Source organism: Tasmannia lanceolata, unplaced genomic scaffold (genome assembly GCF_043159265.1).
Source record: "Tasmannia lanceolata isolate RefF3 unplaced genomic scaffold, GAP_Taslan_0.1 ptg000003l, whole genome shotgun sequence".
Taxonomy (NCBI): domain Eukaryota; kingdom Viridiplantae; phylum Streptophyta; class Magnoliopsida; order Canellales; family Winteraceae; genus Tasmannia; species Tasmannia lanceolata.
In genome coordinates, this window is record NW_027518680.1 from 62,284,501 (window position 1) to 62,305,716 (window position 21,216).

The 21,216-nt window shown below is 37.2% G+C and overlaps 1 pseudogene; it reads left to right on the top strand.

The window, feature by feature from the left end:
- Window positions 1-14,988: 14,988 nt before the first annotated feature.
- Window positions 14,989-18,357, top strand: LOC143870010 (uncharacterized; annotated as a pseudogene).
- The last annotated feature ends 2,859 nt before the right edge of the window (window positions 18,358-21,216 follow it).

Genomic DNA, 21,216 nt, shown 5'->3' on the forward strand with positions numbered 1-21,216 from the left:
ATATTTTTTTTCAGCTTTCACTATAGACCAATGCAAAACAAACCCAGATCCATTTAAGAAATCAGGTTAGATGGGTTGGATTAGGGTTGAGAGATTTAGAGGCAGGTTGGGTTGCAGTTGACCCTTTCCAACCCAAGTTTCAGAATGGGAGGGATTCGCATTGAGATAATGCTACCTTGGTTAGGCTGGGTTGAGGTAATTGCCTTTTATTGTTGATAGTAAAAGTGGATTTTGTGGGCAAGCACTCTTTTAGAAATCGGGTTAGATGGGTTGCCTTTTATTGTTTATAGAGCTTTAATTATTATAGCTTCAACTATACTCAATATTAGAAACTTGAAGTAGAAGATTTTTAGAAGGCATGCATGATATCTAGTTAATAATGAGCTTGTAATCAGAAAAGATTAAATTAAAATAATCTCATCGATAAATATTGGGACAAAGGCTTTGTTGAGTTGAGTTGAGAATCTCATCGATAAATAGCGACTAATACAGTGTATCCAAAGAGTCCTAATATTCTTAGCACTAGCATTGATGTACATTTGTTTAAAAGTTTTATTATTCAAGTGTTTATATGGTGCCCTAGTGTGAAGTACCATGCATGTGGTACCGCCCTTGATATTTGATCCAATGGTAGCCCACTTTTTAAGAGGCTTCTGTAGGATCAAATATCAAGGGCGGAACTTTTGACGCACCACATAGGCTCCAGCACCATATAATAACTCCAACAATTTAGATAATGTTATAAAAACAAAGAAATCTATACTCCATCCACATATAAAAGATGAAAGAAGATTAGACTCGTACCTCTTTTTCCTATATCACCCATCTCATTCACCATGTTAATCCTGTCAATTGGAATTTACGTATAAGCATGGAAACAAAAAAAGACAAAGGTATTTTCATCTATTGTTTTGGTTACTTCTACCATTTCTCTTTTAATCAAGCTCGTTTGTTAGGGCTTCAATTAACTAGTTGTAATGAATGAAAGAATTTAAGAGTGCAGCGAAAGGATAAAAAAATGGCTAGCAATTGTATTTATATTAATATTATTAAAAGAAATTTATATTTCTGAGATTTTATAGGGTGAATGCACATGTAGATCGGTATTGGCGGTATCGCCCTAGACATTTGATCAAACAGCAACACACTTTGTAAGGTGTTGCTGGAGGATCAAATATCAAAACTGCTACTTCTGTTGCATCACCAATACCAATCTACATGAGTGTTTACCATATAATTTGTCGATATTTCCATCCTCTTCAATTTCTTGCTTTCTGTTAGGGAGAAACGAAAGGGGTGGAGATAGGATTTACACTAATTTAAGCTTGCTTAGAATGAAAAGTATTGGAAGGTCATTCTAGCATATCTGGGAGTAATTAATTCCGATGCGAGGTAACCGTGTGGTGTTTGATGCGAAACCATTTAAGCTAAAGTCGGAATCTATAGTGTGATGTGAAATTATTAATGATGGGTTTCCTTTTCAAAATTTAGTGGGAAATAATACAAATTGAAGGTCCTTTTAGATAAAAATGGAACAACCATGGTTCAAATTATCTTTTATAGTGTGTAAAAAGGGTTTTGGTAGGGACTTTCGTAGAAAGTCATTTAGCGGCTGGCCGTTGCATGAGAAAGGCATTTCTGATTTGTTTTTCTAACCTGGTTTCTTATCCAATCTCATGAGGTAGTTATTTATGATCTAATGTGATTCACAAATGCCCTGTTTGGATTGCAAGAAATACTTCTGGTGAAAACAAAGTTTCTTTTCCAAACTTTTCGAAAAAACTTCCTTTAATCTAAACAGTGCCAAAAGATTTACATCATTATCATGAGAATCAGAGGACAGGATAAAGAAAAACAGTTAAAGAAATGAATACCAACAACCCTAGATCTATCAGTCAGAATAAAAGAACACAATACGGAAGAATTTAACTCCTCACCTTCTCAAGACGACTCCATCTCTCTTTTTCTTCTTCTTCATCGCTTTTTCTCTCTCAGCCCTAACGTGGAAAACAAGAGAAGAGAAGGTGTCATTTTATAGAAAATCATAAGGGTAGTGATATCTCCACGCTTCTTTCATTTTGACAGGGTGGAGATATAAATTTGAGGCTTTTGCAAAACAATTCTGGTAATTTGCTTTGTTTGGAAAAAAAGAACCTTCTAGATTCAAGATAACGGCCGGAGATATGACGTTGGAATTACCTTGTACTTGGACAGACAATTTGACAAATTTGGTAACGTGAAGAGACCAAAAAAAAAAAAAAAACTTCTATTTTGTGAGATATGATTGGGTGTAAGCCTTATAGTCCCTTATTTTTCAAAAAAGTATTGTAGGGACCACACCATAGGATGATCCAAACCGTCAATGTGATGGAACATAACGAAAATAGGTTGTTCCCCAAAAAATCATTTCCATATGATGATCCTAGCCTTCAGATCTATAGAGGTTCCCATAACTAGCAGTTCCTCTATAGATCGGAGGGCTGAGATCATCCTATGGAAAATGATTTTTTGGGTACAACCGACTTACGTTGTGGCCCATCACCTACTAGACGGTTTGGGTGGAGATATAATTTTTAGGAAAAATAAAGTTGCACCCCCTCAATTTGGTGACACATTCAACGATGACCCAACAGTTTGAAAGTTATCAACTACACCCCCTAACTTTTCAATGTGTATAAGGTAGACCTCCCTCTGTTGACGGGCCGTCACTTTAACCTCAGGGAATTGTTCAAACTAACCTGGGTTAATATTTGAAGGACAAAAATACCCTTTTTTCTATTGCTACCCTCACGACGAGGTTTCCTGGTGAGGTTATCCTTCAGCTGTAAAAGTCCTAATTTTGAGGAATTTTATGAAGAAGAAGACATGAGCATTATAGGCATTTCCTCGTTTTCGTCCATTCCGTCACGTTAAAAAAACCCATTGAAAAGTCAGGAGGTGTAGTTGATGACTTGGAACTATAGGGTCATCGTCGAATGTGTCAGAAAGTTGAGAGGGTGTAAATGTATTTTTCCCATAATTTTTCCTTATAATGAGAAGTATTGGACGGTAACGAATGTGCTGTAACTCACTCCTTTTTCATGGAAGTTGCAAACAGAAAAGGGTTTTGCTAGCGAAGAATCCTAAAGGGCATATTTGGATGTAGGTAAAGTTTTTCATCGTATAAAACTTTCCTCAATCAATTCCAGAAAGTTAAAGGAGGTGAGCCAAACATTAATTTAAAAGCCTAGAAAATTGAAGTGTGTGAACCAAACCTCAGAGTTCAAAATTCCAAAGAAAAAACCTTCTTGGAAAGTTTTACTTTCCAAGAAAGAACATTACCTACGTCCACACATGCCCTCAAAGTCGGTTTTGATGCCGGAAATGGATGCACGAAGACGAAACTTTAAAACACTCGGACGGATGAAAGAGCTTCGACAAGGAGAAGAGCACGGTTGTTTCTAGTAATGCCGAATGATAGTAATGCGAACTATTTATCTTATTTTTAGCACTTATCTTCTTATTAGATATTACCTAGTTAGAAAATGAATATTATGTTGTATTCCTGCCATTAGCTACGACTCTCACGTATTTTGTAGGTAAGAAGGATATTTAGCTAGGACTCTTATTAACTAGAAAAGTTGCATTTCACCTCTTAGGATTAAATAAAGTTGTAATTTTCTATTTTGAAGAAAATGAGTAATCATCTATTTCTCTGATAAATTTAGGAGATTTCACTAAACTTTTGGATACTTTTACAAGGGATGAATGTGTGCTTATATAGAGCACTTACTTTATAAACATGGAATGGAATTAAGATATTTATAGAAGGAAATAATCCTAATCAAATCTACCAAATCAAATCTACTTTCCTAATCTCTCTTGCTTGCCTCTTCTAATCCACTTGCCTAATTTATCTAGTTGCCTTGTTTACCCAACTTACCTAATCTTCCTCCAAGATGATCCAACGGTGAGAACTTACCGAATCCAACCATTGGATCCCACATATTCTACCACGCCCCCTCAAACGTATATAGATTAAACATCGATATGTGTTTGATTACAAAACAATTTCCAAAAAGAATAGAATTCCCCAAATTTCTAACAATTTGATAAATAGTGTCAAAAGTTGACGACGAAGATCCCTTGATGATGGTGACGGGTGATAGGGAATGTCTTCTTATGTTTGCCAAAAAAGATAATGATTCCTGATTATTGCGGAGAATGTGTTGATCGCTGGATCCCACTACTACAAACCTCGCTCGTTGTTTCCATATTCTCTACAGTTTTTTGCATTATCCCCTAGATGTGGAAAATCTGAGTCTTTTCCATGCGTCGTATAAGGAATTAAAGTTCCTCGATAATTGTGTTATCATAGAGAAACAACTTAGAATGGCATCATTTTGACGTTTTCGTCAAGATGGTATAGTACGATGAAATTTTGCTACACGCAAAATAGTTGTCAGCTAAATTTTTTATTGCAATATCAAAAATCTTAAAGTTATTTTTTTTGTATCTTTTCTGTTTTTTCGACATACACCAATCAAAACTAACCCCGACCAATTTTGAAAATCGGGTTAGATGGGCTGGATTAGGGTTGAGAGATTGAGAGGTTGGTTAGGTTACAATTGACCCTTCACAATCCGAGCCTCAGATTGGGTCTGATTACGGTTGAGATCTACGTTGTGTTGGGCTAGGGTTGAGGTAATTGCTTTTTATTGTTGATGGTAAAAGTGAATTTTTAGTTGGTGATCTCTAGCTCAAAGGCTCCTTTTGGAAATCGCAATAGATGGGTTGCCTTTTATTGTTTATAGCGGCATTAATTATTAGAGCTCCAACTGTACTCAAAATTACAAAATTGAAATAAAAGAGTTATACAAGACATAAATGATATCTAGTTAATAATTAACTCTTAACTAATGTCATTATTTAGAAATACAATTAAGTTAAAATATTCTTGCAGATAAATATAGACTAATTCACAATGCACCCAAGGAGACCCTAATACTCTTAGCATTGATTTACACTTGTATAAAGATTTTATTGTTGAGATAATGCAAAAATATAAACAAAGAAATCTATCAATCCCAAATATAGAGGAAAGAAGTTTAGAGTCATACATCTTTTCCTTTGACCTAATCCATTCAGCATGTTAATCTTATCAATTCAAATTTACATGTAAGTAACGTGAAAGGGGAAAATGCAATGGCAGTTTCATCTCGAGGGCAAGTTTTGGGTGTCCACCTTTGGAGGATTAATGGCCTACCACCATAGTTGTGACTGGGGACTTCGAGAAAACGAGTGCAATCCTCAGAGTTGGAAAACTTGAATAGGAGGAAGCCTTTCTCCAAAGTAAACATCTGGTGGTCTACTTTGAGGTTCCATCTACGAGAGAGGTTTTCTTTCAGAGTGATGAAATAGGGTCATCTACCCAAAAAGTATCCCACAAGGTAATTTGACCATTTGTGCTTGGCTTCTTGCACTTCTTCATCTTTGATGAATAGTTCTAGATTTGTCTCCTCCCCTTCTCCCGGAGGGATGAAATTGAGATTTGTTGGAAATAGAATAACGGCACTCTTCCTACAACTTTATCTGATTTAGTGAGTATCAATATTATCTTCCTACACAAAATACTTTGGAGATTGTTGACGCCTAACTCTGGGGTGTTAATGCATCCAAATCCAATTAATTTAAAAGATTGGAACGTTGATGGATAGGATATGGGCACAAACGTTAGATTCAAATGTGTCCATGGATTCATACCTTTATGTCCAAAATTATTTTGAATTGGAAACAGACAGATCAACACAAAATCCAATGAATGTGTGTAACAGGAAACCCATCATTAGGCATTCCAATCACGTAAAATTTCTAATGTGATATAGGATGACTCAGACCATCGATATTATGAACATATCGTGGATAGGTGATGCAATAAAAATTAAGATTATACACCCTCTAATGACAGGAATAATATCATATTTTACTTCATTCTTGAGTTTGTAGAAGAAATCTTCCATCCGGACACATTTAGATTATACACATAGAGGAAGTGAAATGGCAAATTCTTATTGCCTAGAGTCGGTACATTGGTCTTTTGGGAGAATCAATCCTAGATCTTGATCATAACTATGGGATTACGAAATAGGGTAAGGGGATGATGTTACGATCCAAGAGGGAAGACCTTAACATCACCTCTCCACTAATCAGGAGAGAATTGAGTGAGGTCTGGAAAATATAGTGTTTTTTAAGGTGTACTTATATCGAGGTTGGGGTGTCTTTTGGGTTTTGAGAAAATTTTTGGGATTGAATTGAGCCGTATTTTATTTGTGGAGGCCTTCCATTGGGATAATCCGAATGTCAGAGTCTATTGCAAAGGGCGAATTACTTGCACAGTAATTTAGAACTAATTTGAGAGAGTTGGGTCTTCTTGATTGTTCGTGCATGCTTGAGTCCTTGATGGTCATTGATTTTTCTTTGATTAGCAATTTCTTTATCTCTGTGTGGGATTTAACTCTTTAGACATTCTTTACGTTGCAGCTTATGATCAAGGACTCGTCTATCTTGAATTCTGATCAGCATCCTTTATCTTCGTGTTTGAAGATCATTATGTATTCGTTGGATGCTTCTTATTTCCCCCTCTTCTAAATTGTCTTGGCATCTATCTAAAATTCCAATTGGATAGTTTAATATTTGAGAGAGAGAGAAGAGAGACGGGTATTTAATTTGCGTAGAGAGGGTGGGTTATTTAATTTCGGTATTTTAAGAATAATAAAAATTGGGCAGTGACAAATTCACCCCCTGAAATAGAATTGTCAGGATATATTTATCGGATGGAGGAGCAAGCATAACTCCAAGAGCCATTAAAACTTAACGATTTCCGTTCAAGGGGGTGATTCATCCTTTAAGGAGCTGAATTCACCACTCCTCTAAAAATTTAGAGTTAGTCGAACAAAAAAAACTTCACATAAAGTAGGCTATTGAAGGATAGAGATCTTGATATTTTGTGTTTAGGGAGGGAACGAAGTGTAATTTATATTCATTACAAGGGGACTTGTACAAAAATCCCCTTTATTAAATGAGCGGGCACAATGGATCCAAAAGATCCGAATGGTAGCGGAGAGGATTTGGGCACAACAGCCGGATCCAACTGTGCCCATTAGATCCCCATATCGAAGGTCTGAAATTATTTTGGATTGATATTTTTGTTCATTTTTGTGTACTCATGAGTGGTATTTTCTTAACATTTTAAAATCCTACTCAAAGCCATAAACAACATTTCATTTAGCCCCATATCGAAGGTCTGAAATTATTTTGGAGTGATATTTTTGTTCATTTTTGCCTATTCATGAGTGGTATTTTCATAACATTTTAAAATCCTACTCAAAACCATAAACAACATTTCATTTTCCCGGTTTTCGTTTTCATGACGATTCTCTCTCTAGTCTCTTCCCTCTTCCCTTCTTAAACCCTTAAACCCTAATTGTGTTCAATATAAATATGACCTAGGTATTAGTGAAAAAAATCCTACACTCCTAGTTATGTAAGAGAGAGAAATATCCTTCATTTCGAATGCCTTTCCATTTATTGGATTAATCATCGAAATGAGGTAAATGTCTGCTGCGGACGGAAATCACCAAGAATAGCTTTGTTCGTTGGCGTGGAAAAGTTTCTTTTTTAAAAAAAATTGTATTTTCGTCATTTTTTTTGAGGTATTTTTTTAGGGCATCAAATCTTGTTCTTTTGGCCTAATTTTGGTGTTTTTAGGGAGGTTTTTCGATTACCTATCTAAGGAGACCAAGATTATGCGATTTGGACTTGATTTGGCTAAGTTATAGGCAGTTTTAGGATATGGTAAGTGTCTATTATGGGATTACTATTTTAGGTAAGTTTTAGTCAAGTTTTAGGTTTTATTTATGTTATTTTAGATGGACGGCTACGATTAGTTGCTTAAGCCTTAAGTTAGATTTTAGGATTTCTTTTATTATAAATAGATGTTATGAAAGGGGCGGATATATCAAGACTAATTCAATTTGTTTTGCTCCGTAGCAGCGATATTCATGGGCCGGTACGTCTTATACAAATAATATTCACAACTAGAAGGTTTTGGACAGTAAAAATAGGTTCAAAAGAAATGGAACCCTAGGAAAATTACTATAATACAGTGAATATTAATAGCTATGACAAGTGGAGCTTCCTCTCTGTTTGGACCATTGCTTTCTCAAAATCCAAAACAAGCCTTATATAATATTTGGTCAAACATAATTTAAATCTTTGGAAGCGTAAAAAAACGATTGCAATCCTAGTTAGTTTGAACGCCTTATATAATACACTGAACATTGATGGCTATGACAAGTTGAGCTTCCTCTCTGTTTGGACCATTTAAATGTTTGAAAGCCTGAAAATAAGGCATTCCACTGCTTACTTTTGCATAAGAGAACAGACACATAGGCTCACTATTCACAAGCTTTAGTCCTATTCATTTAATTAATCTGAGGTGGCTGTTGTCTCATGCAAAAGTCAGCTGACGGTGTTTCTTCATCAAATCTAGGAGAATCTCTGCACCCATTGCACAGGGCCCCTCATTTGGACGGCAGCTAAGTCAAGTAAAGCCCGTCCGGCCCACTTAAAATTATCTAATGTGAAGGGGCCCCCGTAAATCTTAACAGTCGATTTTTGTATGTGTTTTACGAAATGAAAAATGATCATCGACCCATATTCAGCCAGTAGAAGTACAGTGCAGAGAGAAAATCAAAATGTACCCCCCTCTCTCTTGTTAGGGTTATTAGGTTTAAGCAGGATGCTTAAAGCATTACACCCAAGGTATCTAGTTTGGAATACCAAGTTTGTTGCCTCCAGCCCCTATATATAGAGATACACTAGGGTTAGAAGAGGTTAATGGGCTCCAGCCCAAATGGGCCCACTACACCTGGTCCATTACCTATTGGGCTTATATTAGAACATACATGGGTTATATGATATACCCAACAATCTCCTCCTATGTTCTACATATAGCACAATCCAATAGATAGATAATGTGATGTCCAAACAAAATTATTGAATCATCCATATCACCATATCAATAAAGATTTGTAATCCAACTGAAAACAAAAAATACTTTAAAGAATAACCAAGAGTTTTAGAAATAATCTAAACTCAAACATAAGCAGTTTTATATGTAGGTGAACTATTTAATCAACGGAAAAGAAAATAATAGTTCCACTGCACTATAAGGATTCACTCATCAAGTAAGTCATCCTCATCAAGATCCAAATTGAGGCAATCTCCTTCATTTTCGCCAATTCCTGTAAATTATCAAATATGAATTTCATTAAAAAATGAATCCAATCATTTGTGTATTTTACTAAAAGTATCTAGTTCTACCAGAAGAACTTAGTACAATTTCATAATGGCTGAAAAATAAATATCAATATCAATAAGCATCAATGTCAAGTTTCAATCAAGAACCAGACCTAAACAGTTTCTTTACAAAGAACCATTCCATGTTTCCATTTGGAATGTTACAGGCATCATATCCAAATTGAGTTAAGCTGTATCATCAAGTTTGGAATGAAACAACCTTTCCCAAGAAGGACATGTCATCAAATGTGGAATGACATAAAGATAACTGTAAACATCATTGAAACATATCAAGTGCTTATCTTGGCCAAGATAGGGAGATTTGAAAAAATTCAAAATAATAGGAATGTAGGTTAAGACACGTCTACACAGTCTTTAACCCCATCTCCCCCGCAGTTTTGAATATTCGATCTTTGTTCAGTCCCTTCGTAAGAGCATCGGCCATATTATCCTTCGATCTCACATCAACCAAAGTGATAATACCTTGTTCTAGAAGATAATTCAGCGTGGCATGTTTCAGCCTGACATGTCTCCTCTTACCATTAAAGAGTGAGTTTTTCACAATCGTAATTGTAGCTTGATTATCACAGAACAAACTTAAAGAGTTAATCTTTAAATGGGTCAATGGAATGTCCAGGATCAGATCTCTTATCCACTCTGCTTCATCTCCTGTAGAAGCTAAAGCATAAAGTTCCGATTCCATAGATGACAGAGCAATACAAGTCTGTCTCTTTGACTTCCATGCAACAGCGGCTCCACCCAGTGTAAAAACATAACCACTGGTAGATTTACTGTCTCCTAATTCTGATCCCCATGATGCATCAGAATACCCTTCCAGGATAGGAGGATGGCCAGTATAACATAGAGTATATCCTTGAGTACCCTTAAGGTATCTCATCAGCCTCATAAGGGCATCCCAGTGCTCATGGCCAGGATTACTAGTGAAACGACTCAGCATGCCAACTGTAAAGGCTATGTCTGGTCTAGTGCAACTCATAGCATACATGGGACTACCAATCAGTTTAGAATAATCTAACTGATTCACACTGTCTCCTCCATTAGAGATCAGCTTCTTGGTATAATCAAATGGTGTCTCAATCGGTTTACATTCACTGTATCCCCATGTAGAAAGTAGTTTTTCAATATAATGGGCTTGGCTAAGAGTAATCCCTTGCCTTTCAAAACTTACTTTCATACCAAGAATGGTGTCAACCACACCAAGATCTTTCATGTCGAATTCTTGAGCCAAAGTGGTTTTCACGTCACTCACTACAGAGAGATCGGAACCAAGAATCAACATATCGTCTACATACAAACAAATAATCGCAACCTTATTCGACACAGAACGATAGTAAAGGCATTTATCTGAGTAACTGGTCTGAAAACCAAAGCTCTTTACTACCTTGTCAAATTTTTGATGCCACAATTTAGGTGCTTGTTTAAGACCATACAAAGATTTGTGTAACTTACAAAGTCTGTTCTCGAAACCTTCCATGACAAACCCTTCAGGTTGGTTCATGTAGATTTCCTCAGTGAGGTCTCCATTAAGGAAAGCCGTTTTTACATCCATTTGATGCACAACATACTTCTCAATAGAAGCCAAAGCAAGAAGAATTCTTATCGTTGCCAAATGACAGACCGGTGAGTAAACATCAAAGTAGTCTATCCCACTGACTTGAGTATAGCCCTTAGCTACTAAACGTGCTTTATACCGAGCTATGGATCCGTCAGGATTAAGTTTCTTCTTCAAAATCCACTTACAGCCTACAGTCTTAGCCCCTTTTGGCAAATCGACTAGCTGCCAAGTTTGATTTTGTAACAGAGAGCTCATTTCATCATCAATGGCTTCTGCCCACAACAAAGAGTCCCTAGATCTCATCGCTTCCTTATAGGTTGATGGATCATTCTCTACATGGTAGGTCACAAAATCCTCACCAAAGTTCTTGGGTACTCTATCTCTTGTAGAAACTCTTAAAGGTTCTGATGTAGAAATCAGTGTAGGACAGGTGTCAGAAGTATTCTGTTCAAACTCTACATGCGATTCTGTAACCATTTCAGTATCGCCAGGTAGGTTCAAACCATGATCTCTGAGAAATTTATTCTCAAAGAATACTGCATCTCTAGATTCTATAACCAAATTGGTAGATAGATCCAAAAACCGATCAGCAGCACTATCTTCTGCACCACCTAGATAAACACAAGTGTTGGTTCTAGGTCCTACCTTAGGTCTCCGAGGGTCTTGTATCCTCACATAAGCAATACAGCCCCAAGTCTTAAGAGTGTCATATCTACAAGGATGTTTATGCCATAACTCATAAGGAGTAGAGGGCAACTTAGAGTGTGGTACTCTATTCAGGATGTGATTTGCAGTTAAAGCTGCTTCTCCCCAATAGCTAGTAGGCATGCCAGCTGTCAATAACATAGAGTTTAACATTTCAGTTAACGTCCGGTTCTTACGTTCAGCTATGCCATTAGATTGAGGTGAGTAAGGAGCAGTAGTTTCAAGTATTATGCCCTTAGAGGCACATAATTCCTTGAACTCTGTCAAAGTGTATTCTCCTCCTCTATCACTCCTAAATCGCTTAATTTTCAAGTTCAATTGATTTTCAACACGATTCTTGAAAATTTTAAATTTATCAAAAGCTTCATCTTTCGATTTTAGGAGATAAATATGACAATATCTAGAAAAATCGTCTATAAATGTGATTAAATACTTCCGACCACCTCGAGTAGTGAAACTTTTAAAGTCACAGAGGTCAGAATGTATTAACTCAAGAAGTTGTGTGCTCCTAAAAACCGAACGAAAAGGTTTTCTAGTGATCTTGGTTTGTGCACACACTTCACACCTGTCAAATCTAATCGATGTATCTAAAGGTATATTATAAGTTTTAGCAAGTGTGACCATTTTCCTATAGTTCACATGTCCCAATCTAGTGTGTAACAACTTAGGATCAATCAAAGTGGAACTAACCTGACTAACGGTTTCATTTGCTAAACTCAGTCTATACATACCATCGATTAAGAAAGCACAGCCAAAATAATAAGAGTTAACAGTTAAAGTTACTCTACCACCCAAAAAAGATGAACACATGCCAGCATTGTCTAAAAGACTAATAGAAATTAAATTCTTTTGAATAGCAGGAACTACTTTAACATTTTTTAAAGTGAGTATTTTACCTGAAGAAAGGACCAGGTTCGCAGTTCCAGTGTGAGTCACCTGTGCCTCAGCTCCACTAGCCACTGTAACGGTCTCTTTCACGCCAACAGCATCCGTAAGCAGTTTATTCGAGTTGCAAACATGGCAGGTGGCTCCTGTATCTAACCACCAGTCTGAAGAAGTACTGGCCTTACCATTGCCTAACATGGCAATAAAACTCTTAGGCGCAGCACTGCCCACCATCATATGAGCTTCCTTTTGTGGTGTGTCAGATTTAGCCTTCTTAGGTTGTTTACACTCTGCAGCAAAATGACCCCATTTCCCACAGTTGTGGCACTTGCCCTTCTTTTTCTGAAAGATAGTCTTTTTGGCCTCCAACTTGGGATGTTCACTTTTAGGTGACTTGGATTTCCGAGGAAATTTCTTGGGATATGTTACCGCGTTAGCAGCAGACTGTTGCTGTCTAACCATCTCCAAGTTATTCCTAGCTCGATTCTCATCTTCGATTCGAATGAATCGTTTGAGATCATCCAGTCCCACTTGCACCTTTTTCCGATACATCTCGGTTTTGAAAGAATGCCATGCAGATGGTAATTTATATATAATTGCACCCACAAGAAACGAATCACAGACAGCTATTTTTTCATTATTCAACTTAGATCTCAAATTCTCTAGATCAGTAACTTGAGGAGTGATTTCCTTGTCTTCTTGAAACTTGAAATCCATGAATTTGTCCACAAGATGGGTCTTGGACAATTCCTCCTCCTTCTTGAATTGAGCATCTAAGTTGTCCCATATTGCTTTAGCAGTGTTAAATTTACTATAGGTTTCTGCAAGACGATCTGAAAGACAATTCAACAAGTAGTCTTTGCAGAAATCCTCGTCTCTAAGCCATTGAGATTCATCAACTTCTTCATCCGTCTCAGCAAAGGTACTCAAAACGGTGTAAAAACAATTCATGTATTTTAGACCGAATTGAGTCTTTCGCTTCCATGAGGTAAATTCTGAACCTCCAAAGGATTGAAGCTTGATCATCTCAAAGGGAAGAGAACTCTTGTCCATTATACTTTTTAAAAGGAAATAAAAGTTGGAAAGAGTGCACCTGAATGGAGAGAATTCAATCACGAAGAATTCGACCAAAGCAATTCGGCCACCAAGATTAGCAGCGACAAGTTTGGATTCAGCCAGCAAGGTCCAAATTCCAATAACACCTAAGTGCAAAAGTCGAATAACACCCAAATTGTAAATAACAACCACTGGATGCCAACAACAAGGTGTCCCAAAAAACGTTTCTGCCGTGAGATGATCTGAGCGAAATACCGAGGGTTTGAAAAGGCCAAAAAACAGATCTCACGCCCAAAGAAAAAAAATCTGTGGGTCTGAAGAAACCCACGCCCAATATGATGTAGAGAGGGTAGGATTCAGAGTGGATCCAATGTTTCAGCCTCCAAGCAAAAATCGTATTTGCAGCAGATGAAGAACCACCACCATTTAGATCTCCTCTTTTAGTGTTGGATAGAGACAGATGTCTGCTTGGTGCTCGAGGCAGAGACGATCCCAAGCCCAAATCAATTAAGGAGATAAGAATCCCACGCCCAAAGCAATTCGAGAGAAAAGAATCCCACGCCCAAAACAGGTTTGACAGGTGTGAAACCCACTTCAAATACGATGGAAGAAACCCACTTGAGATTTGCGTTTCAACAGATGGGTTTTATTTCAAATCAGGTTCCAAACAAGACTTTCCAAACGTGAGATTAACCCAATCAGATGGGTTTTCATGGATTTGTCTCCTTACAGAGATGAAGAACCTGGTGAGTGGTGAAGAAAAATTTCTCACGAGATGGGTTTTAAGACAAGGGTGTCTTGAACGATACCAAGGAGGGTGTAAAATCAATTCCCTTTCTTCATCTTCATTCGGTTCCAAAACGCCCAAAAAAGATTCTTGTGGAGAAGAGACCCACGCCCAAAAATGAAAACCCACGGCTGTGTATTTCCAACGAGGGTTCTCTGTTTTTATTTTTGGGTAACGAGAGTTGGGTAAGGGTTTTGATCTCTCGTATGCTTCTCTCTCAAAAATAAAACGCAAGAACATCAGTCTCTGTCAAGTGAAAGAAAGAGATGGAGGCTGTGGGAGAAATCCGTCTTCTTCCTTTTGTGGGCGTTGATTAAACCCTAAAACATTAATGCTTTAAGATTGTTAGGGTTATTAGGTTTAAGCAGGATGCTTAAAGCATTACACCCAAGGTATCTAGTTTGGAATACCAAGTTTGTTGCCTCCAGCCCCTATATATAGAGATACACTAGGGTTAGAAGAGGTTAATGGGCTCCAGCCCAAATGGGCCCACTACACCTGGTCCATTACCTATTGGGCTTATATTAGAACATACATGGGTTATATGATATACCCAACATCTCTCTCCCCCCTATAAATAGAAGGGTTTGAAGATGACTCTATTGCTTTTTAAGAGTCACAGGGATTCTTTTCACTTGCCATGGATCTTCCCAATAAAATGAGTTGTGGGTTATTGAGTTCAACATTTCTTTTCCATGTCACCCTCCATTCTCTGCTTTTCTTATCAGTACAATCTGGCACCACAGGAAACGAAACCGATCGACTAGCTTTGCTCGCCTTCAAATATGTAATAACTGATCCTAAGGGCGCCTTGACCTCATGGAACAATTCTCTCCATTTCTGCCAATGGCAGGGAGTCACATGCAGTCGTCGCCATCCGCAAAGGGTCATTGCCTTGAACCTCGCCGATCAAGGCTTAGTTGGACCCATGACTCCCTACATAACAAATCTCACCTTCCTCAATGAAATTGACCTCACAAACAATCAATTCTACGGTCAAATCTCCCCACACATGAGTCGTCTATCCCATTTGCGTTATCTCAATCTAAGCCTTAATTCATATCAAGGTGAAATACCGGCCAATATAACAGCCCATTGCCCAAAACTCACAGCCATGAATTTAAGTTACAATAATTTTGTTGGGGGAGTTCCCAACAAGTTCCACTCACTCTCTCGGCTCGCTTTCTTAAACCTTATACATAATAACCTCACAGGAAAAATCCCACCTACGCTTGGGAACCTTTCGTCACTTATCCAGTTAGAGCTAACATCGAATAGTTTGGAAGGAAGCATCCCGTATGAGCTCGGAAGACTAGCAGCCTTAGAATCTCTTGAACTCGGAGCGATTAATTTGTCTGGTATGATTCCTCCCTCGCTTTACAATCTCTCATCTCTAGTTATATTCATTGTGGCGGATAACCATTTGCATGGAAGCCTTCCGCCCGACCTGGGCCTCTCTCTTCCTAATTTACAAGCGCTTCTCATGGATGTAAACCTATTCACAGGAGCCATTCCACTTTCATTATCTAATGCGTCACGACTTTCATATCTTGATTTTGGTACCAATAGCTTTAGTGGATTATTGCCTACGAATTTGGGAAGCCTTCAAGATCTCTATTTTCTTAGCTTCGGACATAATCAGCTAGGAAGCAGAGGCAAATCCAACGACATGATTTTTCTCACTTCCTTAACCAATTGTACTAGTTTACGAGTACTACAACTGGCAGTCAATTACTTAAGTGGTGCACTGTCCAACTCTATAGCTAATCTCTCAACTCAACTGACATACCTGACATTAGGAAGCAACCAGATATTTGGGAGCATCCCTTCAGGTATTGAAAATCTCTCAGGATTAACGGCAGTGGGCATGGAGATGAATTTTCTCACAGGTACTATTCCTGTTGTACTTGGAAAGCTTAACAAGCTGCAAGTATTGACCTTGTACACAAATGGACTGTTCGGCCAAATTCCATCTTCCCTTGGCAACATAACTCATTTGTTAAGACTCGATTTATCTGAAAATAAATTACAAGGAAGCATTCCATCAAGTCTTGGAAATTGTGGATATTTGAATAAATTAACCCTTCGTCAAAATAAGCTTAGTGGTATCATACCCACACAAATTCTTAAGCTTTCCTCTCTATCGATATACCTTGACTTATCCCATAATTCTTTCACAGGGTCCCTTGCATCAGAAGTTGGAAGCTTGACACAACTTGGGGGATTGAATATCTCATACAATAATTTATCAGGAGAAATTCCCAGCACGTTAGGCAACTGTCTTAGTTTGGAATACCTTTATATGGATCATAACCTCTTTCAAGGAACCATTCCTTTATCATTGATCAATTTAAAAGGTATTCAACAGCTAGATCTTTCCCACAATAACTTGTCTGGAAAGATTCCAGAATCCATGGAAAACTTTCTCTTTCTCGAGTATCTAAATTTGTCATTTAATGATATTGTGGGTGAAGTACCAAAAGAAGGGATTTTTAGAAATACGAGTGGGATTTCAGTTCAAGGAAACAACAAGCTTTGTGGGGGTCCTAGAACTACAGTTGCCAGCATGCCCTGCCCAAGTTTATCAGAAACGTGGAATATCTCATTCTCTAAGAGTAATAATTTCAATAGTCGGTTTGGTTTTATTCTTTACTATATCATCTTGTTTCTTTGCTACCTTCTATTGGATAAGACACTCGAGAAAGAATCCTTCTGTTACATCATCTTTGGATGATCGATGTTTAAAGCTTTCTTATGCGGAGCTCCTTAGAGCAACCAATGGGTTCTCTTTGGAAAATTTGGTTGGTGCTGGAAGTTATGGTGCCGTTTATAAAGGATTTGTAGAACACAATGAAATGGTTGTTGCAGTGAAGGTTCTCAACCTTCAACGACACGGAGCTACAAAGAGCTTCAACGCCGAATGTGAAGCCTTAAGAAACATTCGGCATCGGAATATCATTAAGATCTTAACTTCTTGCTCAAGTATTGATTACCAAGGCAATGATTTCAAAGCTTTGGTTTTTGAGTACATGCCTAATGGGAGTTTAGAGAAGTGGTTGCATCAAAGTAGAGATGGGCAACATCCACTGATGAACTTGACCCTTATACAAAGGCTAAACGTAGCCATTGATGTGGCCTCTGCATTGGATTATCTTCATCACCATGGACAAATACCACTTGTTCATTGTGATTTAAAGCCGAGCAATGTTCTCCTTGATGATGACATGGGTGCCCATGTAGGTGATTTTGGGTTAGCACAGTTTATTTTTGAAGCCACTGCTAATCGTCCTAACAAAAATAGTAGCTCGATGATGATGAAGGGATCTATTGGATATGTTGCTCCAGGTAAATGGCTTCTCAAAAAAATTTATTCTTTTTTATTGTCTTATAAAAATTCTGAATTTTTCGTTAATTAACTTAATTATGCGATGAAGCTTTAATTTGCAACATCTCATATTTTCATTATAACAAGATCAAAGCTTTGATTTTTATATTCATGTTTAAATGGAAAGAGTATGGTATGGGTGGAAAGGCATCTACACATGGAGACGTGTACAGTTATGGAATCTTGTTGCTAGAGATGTTCACAGGAAAAAGTCCTACCGATAGCATGTTTATGGATGGCCTAAGTCTCTATCAGTTCGTTAAGATGGCTCTACCAGATCGAGTAATGGAGATCACTGACCCACAATTGCTCTCAGAAGAAGTCCCAGTTGTCAACAATACGAACAACGAAAATCATAGCACTATGAGACCTAGAATGCATGAATGTATGGTCTCAATGTACAGAATCGGTGTCTCTTGTTGTGCAAAATCGCCAAGACATCGAATGCAGATGGATGACGTCGTCAGAGAATTGCATGTGATCATAGACTTATATCTTGGACGTGGCATCTATCGAGATATGCAAACTGGGATGCCAGATTTACATGAGGGTTCATCTTATCTTAGTAATTACTAAGGTGTTTATCGAAGTTGATTGGTTCGAGGAAAAGAATCATTCCAAACATTTTCTCATACCCTCATCTTGAGATATGCAACTTCCACGATGAAGATGGTTGTGCCCCGCCTTAATGTTGATTTTCAATACGGTTTCTAATTTCTCTAGGTTGTTTCCCTTCTTTTTATTTCCTTTCTTTAATAATGTTATGTTTGTTCATCGAAAAGAGAAAAAAAAACATTAAAAAGTGGTGGGTGTCTAAAAATTTGATGCCAAGATTCTGCGCACATAATAATAATCATCACTTAAATTATTGGCATGGAACCATATGATGTATAGGTTATATAGTTCTTTGAAGCAGGAGATTAAATTACCCACCCACCTTTGTAATATAATTGCTCGTGGTGGCTGATTACTTTACATTATTAACAATATTAGTGGATGGATTGGAAGAACCCAAAAATGGATAGGTCCCACCAAGAATTTTATCAAATGATCTCACCTACTAGTAAATGTTAATTTTTCAATGCCCTCCAAATGGACAGTTTAAATTAAAAAAAACAGTGAAGATAAAAGTAATAGTATACATTCAATGGCGTAATTCTTTTTAAATGAAATAAATATAATTAAATGGCTTTCTCAAACAAATTTAATCCATAACTAAGTAAGACTCTTTGACAGGCAAGTCTGCTGCTTGTACATTTAGACCATGATAAACATAAGTTGTGTTGATCCCTCAAAAGATCATGATGAACTATAAATGAGAACTTATCCAAATGAGAACTTATTAGTCACCTAATCTTTCAATTTTGAGATAACTTTCAAAGGGTGTGAAGAAAGGCCAATGACATGGTGGTGGTTGATCCCTTCAAAAGATTACATTGCTAATGAAGTAGCTAACCGATATCCGAATGTCTTAAAAATTAAGTCGAGAAGGGATTCTTTGAATTTTTCATCCAATAAAACCAAAGACATTAGAAAAGCTTCTCAACTCAACTCAACTAACCCTTTGTCCCAAACTAGTTGGGGAACTAGTTGGGGTCGGCTAATGAATCCTTTAGAAAATTTTCATGAAGACATTAGAAAAGCTTGTTCGTTATTAATTCAAAGGGAAAATTACATTTACACCCCCTCTAGTTTCCGACACATCCACTTCTACCCCTATAGTTTAATAATTTTCCCTAATTCAAAAGTATCATTTTTATGTTTTTTTTAAGGTCATGCCTTTATTTAGAGAGACTATTTGTCACTTTGTGGAAACAAGAAAATGAGTTTATGGGACTATCTCTCAAAAGCCTTTCCCCCATGCATGCTTTGCAAACCATTCTTCCTCCTCTAGACCCTTCTTCCTCCTCCAACCATCTCAAGTGCCCTGATGGGGGTAAAAATAATGGCCCAATCACGGGCTGAGATGAATCAGATAATCCGATTCAATGAGAACTTATCCTGATAGCGTAATTCAGTAAAGATGATTCATATAATCTGATTCGATGAGAACTTATTCTGACTAGTGTAACTTAGTAACAAATTTGATTCAATAGCAATGTCAAGTATTTAATCGAAGATTCACAAATTATTTTGTAAATATATTTATTTTGAAAAGATGTGTGTTTAAAATAATATTTTATTCGATAAATTGTAAGTGTTAGCTGGAGTGAATGAGGCTTCGAGCTATCAATGGAGTAACTTTATCTCATCTGTCATAGCCACAACAAACTTATGGTTCTTCACTAGCAATAGCTAAAGAAAACAAGACAAAATCTTCAAATCCATACCTTTAGTAGAGATATTGTATGCGCGACATTCTCTACCCCCTCTGTAATTTGTAATGTGTACTTTTGTGGGTGAAAAAAGAAAAGGTATTCACTTACAAAGAGGTTTTAATATCTCAAGCATATAACATACAGTGTGGCAAAGAAAAAGGAGAAGATAAGAATAGCGTGAAGACGTGAACCATATATTGGGAAAATAGGGTACATATATATTTCCACAATATAATTAACAAATCAAACAGCTAGAATGAAGAATATGAACTCACTGCCAATAGTAATGTACGCAATCCGGAACTCACAATCAATATGCAATCGGGTTTCTTGCGACCTATCTCCAGGATACAACACCACTATATGTTCCCTTTGACGGTGTGCACGCACCGGCATGTACTTGGCGAATATGATCTATGCCGAACAATTTGCCAAAGTAATCAATCTTGCAAAGGCTTTGGAAATCGGAATATTGAAAAGTATACTAAAATAGGGGCATATTTGTTATTGGAAAATGTTATCTGCACTCCAGTATTTTGATGATCGTACTCCTCGCTTTATTAAAAACGGTATGGCCCGCACCATAGGATAATCCAAACCGTCCATTAGATGGGCCACAACCTAAATAGGTTGTGCCCCAAAAATCATTTTCGTAGGTTGATCCTAACCCTCCGATCTATAGAGGGACTCAATATTAGAGGGTTGATCCAACACTCTATTGATCGGAGGGTTAGGATCAACATATGGAAATGATTTTGGGGGAAAAACCTATTTAGGTTGTGGCCAATCTAGTGGACGGTTTGGATCATCCTGTGGTGTGGGCCATACCGTACTTTTTAATAAAGGGAGGAGTGTGATCATCAAAATACGGGAGTGCTGATAACATTTCCCTTGTTATTTAATTAAATAATATGGCACTTCTATTATAAAAATGCATCTTTGAAAAGAAGACAGAATAGAGATGGAAATTTGAGTGACCCGCATATCTTCTTTGCATTTCTCTTATTAAAATAAATTTAATCATAAACATGAATATTTTCATGAAAATTTAGGGCGTTTTGTTCATTTAGGTCTGAAATTATTTTGGATTGATATTTTTGTTCATTTTTGTCTATTCATGAGTGGTATTTTCGTAACATTTTAAAATCCTACTCAAAACCATAAA